Source organism: Rhinoraja longicauda, chromosome 6 (genome assembly GCF_053455715.1).
Source record: "Rhinoraja longicauda isolate Sanriku21f chromosome 6, sRhiLon1.1, whole genome shotgun sequence".
NCBI lineage: Eukaryota > Metazoa > Chordata > Chondrichthyes > Rajiformes > Arhynchobatidae > Rhinoraja > Rhinoraja longicauda.
In genome coordinates this window covers 17,247,533-17,256,128 of record NC_135958.1, presented here as the reverse complement: position 1 = coordinate 17,256,128, position 8,596 = coordinate 17,247,533, and the positions used below count along the sequence as shown (strand labels likewise).

Below are 8,596 nucleotides of genomic sequence, written 5' to 3'. Positions count from 1 at the left end.
TAAAAAATGTAAATTGTCCCTAGGATGGAGTGCACGATGGAGAAACATACGGTGTTACACGGTGACAAGGTACATATGATGTGTGATGGGGAAACAACACATGTGTAGGGAGAACATATGACATGGGTGGCAGAGGATGATATGACGGTGGGTATGGGGTGCAGGGTGGGGAGGGATTGTGGCAGGGTGGGTATGGGGTGGTGGCAGGGTGGGTTTGGATGGTGAGGGGTGGTGGCAGGGTGGGTTTGGATGGGGAGGGGTGGTGGCAGGGTGGGGAGTGGGGGTGGCAGGGTGGGGAGTGGGGGTGGCAGGGTGGGAAGGGGTGGTGGCAGGGTGGGTATGGGGAGGGGTGGGGTGGTGGCAGGGTGGGTATGGGGAGGGGTGGGGTGGTGGCAGGCTGGAGGTGGGGAGGGGTGGTGGCAGGGTGGGGAGTGGGGGTGGCAGGGTGGGGAGTGGGGGTGGCAGGGTGGGAAGGGGTGGTGGCAGGGTGGGTATGGGGAGGGGTGGGGTGGTGGCAGGCTGGAGGTGGGGAGGGGTGTTGGCAGAGTGGGGGTGGCAGGGTGGGTTTGGATGGGGAGGGGTGGGGTGGCTGGGTGGGTATGGGGTGGGGAGGGGTGGGGTGGCTGGGTGGGTATGGGGTGGGGAGGGGGGTTGGCAGGAGGGTGGGGGTTATTGGGGGCCGCTCCCTGTGAGTCTGGCTGCCCGCCCGCCCGCAGGCGCTGTGTTTTCCAGCAGGAGGAGCTGGCGTGTGTCAATGTCTAACCCGGAAGCCGAGTCGCGGTCCCAGAGGACACGGTCCCTGCGGCATCTGCGCTCCAAACTCCGGGGGCTTCACCCGCTCTCTCCGGGGTCCTGCCTGCACCCCGCTGCCATCCGGTAAGTCCCGGGGCGGGGGGTGGGTGGGTGTTGGCTGGGGGGGGGGGGGGGGGGGCACGGCCTGGAGCCGGCAGGGGAGTGGGAGAGAGAGAGGGAGAGGGGGACTGGGGCTGGGACTCTGGGGCTGGGGGCCATCTCATCCCATCCCATCCCATCCCATCCCATCCCATCCCATCCCATCTCATCCCATCCCATCCCTTCCCATCCCATTGCCTCACCTGCTGCCCAGCCCCAGGGTCTGTAGGTCAGACGGAGCCGAAAGAGGGGACGGGGACGGGGACGGGGACGGGGACCTGCGGTCTGGTCCCAGGGCTGCAGACACGGTGCACACTGACTGTCCAATCATCTGTAAATCACAACTTTGCAGTCGCTCCTTGCGGCCTCGGCAACTTTACAAAACTTTTCAAAACAACTTTCAAAGTCGTTTCCTCCCCTTTAAATAACCTCCCCCCCCCCCCCCCCCCCCCCCCCACCTCTCGCTGTCTGACAGTGACCCACCTCCCGTTTGGCTGTAGATTTGCCGCTGGGGCGGGTCGGGTCGGCAGTTCTGCTGGTGTTGAACCTGCCCGGGTGGTCTGGTCTGGTCTGGGATGGGACTGTGCCTCTGGCCCCCGGGGCCGGCGCTGGCGCTGGGCGAGTGTTGTGCGGGTGTCCGTTTGTACCCGCTCCTGCAGAGTGACCGGGCACAGCAGCGGGTCCACCTCACCCTGTGGGGAAGGTCTGACCGCTACAAGATACAGATGTTGCCCCATCCCGTCTACCCCGTCCAATGTCTCTCTCCCCCCGCCTCTCTGCATCCCCCCCCTCTCTGCATCTCCTCCCCCTCTCTGCATCCCCCCCCCCTCTCTGCATCCACCCCCCCTCTCTGCATCCCCCCCTCCTCTGCATCCCCCCCCTCTCTGCATCTCCCCCCCCCTCTCTGCATCCCCCCCTCTGCCTCCCAGGACCCTCCTTCTTCCCCCTACTTCACCCCTCGTCCGAACCCCCCCCCCCCCCCCCCCGCTCGCCCTCGCCATGCCCCCAAAACCTCATCCACCCCCACCCCACTCCACCCTCGTCAAGACCTCCTTGCTGCCCCAAGCTGCCCCATCTAAGCTAGTCCCATTTGGCCCATATCCCTCTAAACCTTTCCTATCCATGTACCTGTCCAAGTGTCATTTAAATTATGTTATAGTATCTGTCTCAACTATCTTCTTTGGCAGCTTGTTCCATAAACCCATCACCCTCTGAGTGAAAAGGTTGCCCCTCGTGTTCCTATTAAATATTGCCACTCTCACCTTGGAGCCTTTCCTCACAGACTTTTAATTTACACAAATTCCTTATTGTTCTCCCCACATCCCCCCCCCCCCCCCCCCCCCCCCCCCGGATTCCACCACTCGTCTGCACACTAGTAATTGATTGAAAGATACAGCATGGAAGCAGGCCATTCGCCAACCATTTTCACCCATTCACACTCGTTCTATGTTGTCCCACTTTTGGATCAACACATTCGGAGCAATTAACCTGAGGAAACAGACGTCTTTGGGATATGGGAGGGAACTCGATCACCCAGAGGAAACCCACACGGTCACAGGGAGAACAAGCAAACTCCATGCAGTTAGCTCCTGAGGTCAGGATCGAACCTGGGTCTTTGAACCTGCGAAGCACTACTCGGTGCTACCGATGGCACGATAGAAGGTAGGGGTGAAGAAGTGACCAGAGATGAACGTTCCTTAGTGGGACGTTTCCTTATAGGACTGTAAAATCTTATCGCTCATGAAGGCCGGATTAGACCAGGCAACTTTCTTGGCACTTCTTTAAAAAACAGCACACGGCTTAGCTATTTTGTTTAAATTCTGTAGTGGTTGCTGAGACTAAGCAGGTAAGAATTTATGAGGAACTATCAGCAGCTCCACAGGTAATTGTTGTCCAAGAGAGGTAAGCCAAGTGATCAAAGGGTCACCACACCTGGCACAGCAGGTAGTGCTGCTGCCTCAACGCTCCAGTGACCCAGGTACAATCCGACAGCTGAATGCGAGCAAGTCTGAAGTCATACTATTTGCCCCCCCCCTGACTCCCTGACTCCATCAAAATGACAACCAACAGCCTTGGTAACCTATCCACCCTCGTCAAACCTCGTGTCAAAAACCTTGGTGTGATATTTGATTCCACCTTTAAGTTTGACAAGCAAGTAAATTCAGTGGTAAAAGCCAGTTTCTTCCAGCTTCGCACCATATCTAAAATCAAGCCGTTCCTCTCATTCAAAGATCTGGAGAAAGTCATCCACGCCTTTATATCCTCTCGCTTGGACTACTGCAACTCCCTGTATACTGGGATCAGTCAGTCATCCCTATCCCACCTGCAATTGGTTCAGAACACCGCAGCAAGGCCCCTTACAGGTACCCGAAAGAGGGACCATATTATCCCTATTCTGGCCTCTCTCCACTGGCTGCCAGTACGGTTCAGAATCGATTTCAAGATTCTCTTGTTTGTCTATAAAGCCCTAAACTGCTTTTACCCCCCCCCCCCCCCCCCCCCCCCCCCTTACATCAAAATCCTTCTAACCCGTACTCTACCTCCAGGTCCCTCAGGTTGGCTGACTTGGGGCTACAGGCTGTCCCGCGGTCTAGGCTTAAGCTCAGGGGTGACCGCGCTTTTGCGGTTGCAGCTCCTAGACGGTGGAACAGCATCCCTCTCCCCATCACATCTGCCCCCTCCATCAGCTCTTTTAAGTCCAAGCTCAAAACATACTTCTATTCTTTCGCGTTTTGAAGCCTTCTGAAGGGGTTGATTTTTGTTTTGTGCTGATCCCTTTGAACAGTTTTTTTTGTGCCTGTGTGCTGTGATGTCTGCTTCTTGTTGTGTTTGTAGTACCTGCTCTGATGTACAGCACTTTGGTCACTTGGGTTGTTTTTAAATGTGCTTTAGAAATAAACCTGATTGATTGATTGAATCCTGACCTCGGGTGCTGTCTGCGTGGAGTTTGCACGTTCGCGCTATGACTGCATGACTCCAAAGACGTGCAGGTTGATAGACTAATTGGCCGCTGTAACTTTCCCCCAAGAGCAAACGAATAGTAGGAGAATTGTTGTGGAATCAATGGGTATATGAGAGAGAGTTGGGGTGGGGAGAGTAATGAAATTCATGGCATTGCACTGTGACCGAGCATTTATCAGTTTAATCCAGTTTAGTTTAGCTTATTGTCACGTGTACCGAGGCACAGTGAAAAGCTTTTGTTGCGTGCTGACCATCCAGCGGAAAGACAATACTTGATTACAATTGAGCCATTCGCAGTGTACAAATACATGATAAGTGAATAACGTTTAGTGGAAGGTAAATAATAATATAATAATATATTCCTTTATTTGTCCCACACCGGGGAAATTTGCAGTGTTACAGCAGCAAAGTGGATAGCAAGAGATCATTCATTATAAATAAAGACAAGGATAAATTGTCATCATTTACTGTGTATTCATTAACTGTTACTGTTGACTAGTCTGCTGGGAGCAGTGCTGGTTGTGCAGTCTCACAGCAGTGGGAAGGAAGGACGTCCGATATCTCTCCTTCACACACTTGGGGTGAAGGAGTCTGTCACTGAAGGAGCTACTCAGTGCAGTGTGAAGTCCGATCAAAGATAATCCGAGGGTCCCCAATGACGTAGACAGTAATTCAGGACTGCTTGCTGGTTGCGGAAAGCAATCAGGTATATTAGATGAACTGAGAGTCTCGTCCTAGAAGTAGACAGTTGTAAAGCTCAGAAATGCCCCTCTTGGCCCACCTGGTCCATGCTGACTGTGATGCCTATCTATGCTGTTCCCATTTGCCCGAATTGGGCTCAAGTCTCTCTCCAGGTTATTTAAACACTAGAACGTCCAAATAAGCTCTGAACCACAGACTCGGGGGCATTGTTTTTGTCTATTAATGTTTGTTTTTTTTAATATACTGATCTTTTGTTGTTGTTTTTCATGCTGTTTACAGAGTACTATGTTTGTGCTGCTGTAAGTAAGAATTTGATTGGACTGTTTCGGGACGTATGACAAATAAACCACTCTTGACTCTTCATGACTTGACCTTTCCTATCTATGTACCTGTGCAAATGCCTTTTAAACATTGTAATTGTATCCATCTCTAACACCTCCACTCTAATGGTGGCATAGCAGTAGAGCTACGGCAAGCTCGGCTCTTTACCTCCGAATCCTCCAAGATCATCTTCCAGTCCAGGGTCCGGCACCTGGAGCAGGATGAGACGTGCCCACGTTTCTTCTTCCATAAGGTTCACAGGGGGAGCTCTGTGATCAACAGCGTTAGGGAGGAGGATAGCTCGGTAACATCCTGGCAGGTGTGAGGTGCTGTACTTGGCGCAAGTGTGGCCTGTCCCTCGCTCCTACGCTACAGGGATCACCCGGGCCATCTCCTACGCCACAGGGATCTTCCGCTTCATCTGGGGGTTGGGGATGGACCGGGTGCGATGGGCTACAGGGCACAAGGCGGCAGACAACGGGGGTAAAAGCGTGCCCAATGTTGCCCTCATCCTGATGGCCACCTTCGTGTGTGGCTGCATCAGGAGGAGCGTAGAGCCAAGGCATGTGGGCACCAAGTGTCACTACCTGCTGAGGTTCTACCTGTTCCCGGTGTTGTGAAGGATGGGCCTGGCGCAGATGCCACGCAATGTGCCAGTCAGCTGGACATTGCCGCACCATCTGTCGTTCATGGAAAGGTTCTTCCGGACCAACACCTTTGACCACAAGTCCATCGGGCAGTGGTCAGCACGGAACATCCTGCAGGCACTGCAGGGGAGTGACTCCATGGATCCTGTGGCGTGGTTCCCAGAGCAGACTGCCCAGCTTGTCTGGCGAAATGCCTCATCGCCAGAACTCGCCAGAACTCACCAACAAGCACCAAGACCTGGCTTAGTTGGCGGTGAGGGGAGCCCTCCCCAGATCCTCCCTGCACCGCCGGAACCTCACTACCAGCGCACGCTGCCCTCGGGACGGCTGCTATGGAGAGGAGACGGTTGCCCACCTCTTCGCAGAGTGTGGATTTGCAAAGAGAGTCTGGAGAGGTTTGCAGGGGTCCCTGCCACGATTTATTCCGAACAGCTCCGTCACAGAGGACTGTGATTTACGGACTGTTCTCAGGGACGCATTCAGAGACCGGCATCGAGTGCTGCTGGGAGGTTATCAACTCGGTGAAAGACGCTCTTTGGTCTGCCCGAGCTTTGTTGACCTCCCAGAGGAGCGAGCTGTCCGTCGTGGAATGTTGCCGACTGGCCCGCTGCAGACTGCAGAAATACGTGCTGAGGGACGCACTGAAGCTTGGTGCAGCCAACGCCAAGGCTCTGTGGGGGAGGACCACAGTCTAGGGTCCTTCCGCTGCTGGACATGGGGGGCAGGGTGTGGTGGAGACGCCCTGCAAAATAAGGGAAGGGATTCCACGCCAGTGGGCCACATGAGTGGCAAGGGTGGGGGGTAATTTTATATAATTGGGGTATTGAACGTATGTATTGAATGTATGTATAGCCTCCGAGAATGTCGGATGGAGTTTTGGAAGGAAGATGTTTTGTATATATTTATTTCTTGAATAAAGTATTTTTTGATTAAAAACAAAAAATACTGCCTTACAGCACCAGAGACCCAGGTTCGATCCTGACTATGGGTGCTTGTCTGTACGGAGATTGTACATTCTCCCCATGACCTGCATGGGTTTTCTCTTTGGTTTCCTCCCACGCTCCAAAGACGTACAGGTTTGTAGGTGAATTGGCTTGATATAAATGTAAATTGTCCCTAGTGTGTGAAGGATAGTGTTAGTGTGCGGGGATTGCTGACCGGTGCGGATTCGGTGGGCCGAAGGGCCTGTTTCCGCGCTGTATCTCTAAAATAAAAAATAAAAACCTCCTCTGGTTTGACGTTGACAACTATTTGCCGTTGGTGCATTGGGAGTTTGTGAACAGTGCTGTATAAATTCAAGTTCCTTCTTTCTGCTGGTTCCCACGACCGAGGGAAAAGATGAGAAATGAGGGTCAAGGTAGATGGGGGCCGCCGTGATCACTCATTGCCTTGAAGGGTGTGTCTGGTAGTTCAGTTTCAGGAAGATGTGAAGCCAGCCTTGAGCTCAACCAGACATCAAAGCACCAGCCATGCATTGAAGAGGCTTCACTTCCCAGGCCCGGATGCAGCTCAACTTACAGTGTTTGGGGAAGCGGCATTAGGTCAAAAGTGATAGGAGCAGAATTGGACCATTCAGCCCAGCAAGTCTACTCCGTCAGCCTATCATGGCCGATCTATCTTTCCCTCATAACTCCATTCTCCTGCCGTCTCCCCATAACCCCTGACACCCGTACTAATCAAGAATCTATCTACCTCTGCCTTAAAAATATCCACTGACGGCCTCCACAGCCTTCTGTGGCTAAGAATTCCACAGATTCACCACCCTCTAACTAAAGAAATATCTCCTCATCTCCTTCCGAAAAGAACATCCTCTAATTCTGAGGCTATGATCTCTAGTCCTAGATTCTCCCACTAGTGGAAACATCCTCTCCACTTCACTCCATCCAAACCTTTCACGATTCTGTATGTTTCAATGAGGTCCCCCCTCGTGCTTCTAAATTCCAGCAAGTACAGGCCCAGTGCCGACAAACGCTCATCATAGGTTAACCTGCTCATTCATGGGTTCATTCTTGTAAACCTCCTCTGGATTCTTTCCAGAGCCAGCACATCCTTCTCGGATATGGTGCCCAAACTTGCTCACAATATTCTAAATGCGGCCTTACCAGTGCCTTATGGAGCTTCAGCATTACATCCCTGTTGTTGTACAGAAGCACTCTTGAAATAAATGCTAGCATTGCGTTTGCTTTCTTTACTACCAACTATCAGCAACTATCATGTCAAGCTTCTCGTGATCTTATACATTTCAATATGATATTTTCTCATAATTCTAGGTTCCATTGAATTATGAGCCCAATCTGCTCATCTTTTCCTCATAAGAACACCCCTTGATCCAGGAACAACTCAGTGAAGCTCCTCTGAACTGTAAATATCTGTCTCCTTGAATTTGACCGGATGTTTGCACAAAGTCTTTTAACCAGGGTAGGGGAATCAAGAACTAGAGGCAATCGGTTTAAGGTGAGAGGGGAAAGATTTAATAGGAACCTGAGGGGCAACTTTTTTACATGGAGGGTGGTGGAAATATGGTACGTCCTTTTGTTCTGAGGCTATGACCTCTATCCAAGCTTCTCACTATTCTGTACGTTTCAAAGAGATCCCCCCCTCATCTTTCTAAACTCCAGCGAGTACAGGCCCAGTGTCTTCAAACGCTCATCATATGTTAACCCACTCGTTCCTGAGATCATTCTCGTAAACTTCCTGTGGACCCTCTCCAGCACCAGTGCATCCTTCCTCGGATATGGGCCCTAAAATTGCTCACAGTACTCCAAATGTTGTCTGACCAGCGACTTATAACGCATCAGCATTACTTCCTTGCTTTTGTATTCTAGTTCTCTCGACATAAAAGCGAGCATTGCATTTGTCTTCCTTACTACCGATTCGACTTGCAAATGAACTTTTTGGGAATCCTGCACCTGTACTCCCAAGTTCCTGTGCACCTCTGATTTCTGTATTCTCTCCCTATTTAGAAAATAGTCTACGCGTCTATTACTACTACCAAAATGCATGAAAGTGCTGTTGAAGTGAACCGAATAATGTGGATAGACACAAAGTGCAGGAGTAACTCAACGGGTCAGGCA

The 8,596-nt window shown here is 52.0% G+C and overlaps 1 protein-coding gene across 3 annotated transcripts in view; it reads left to right on the top strand.

The window, feature by feature from the left end:
* The first annotated feature begins 783 nt into the window (after window positions 1-783).
* The window catches only part of elmo3 (engulfment and cell motility 3), an 82,209-nt gene continuing 74,396 nt past the window's right edge, over window positions 784-8,596 (top strand). Inside the window, exon 1 of one of the 3 annotated variants that reach the window (XM_078401703.1) lies at window positions 784-876. The gene's annotated coding sequence lies outside the window, so the exon portion shown is untranslated. Of the gene's footprint in view, window positions 877-2,455; window positions 2,554-7,846; window positions 7,884-8,596 lie in introns of those variants that run through there. The other 2 variants (XM_078401704.1, XM_078401705.1) reach the window with 2 other exon arrangements.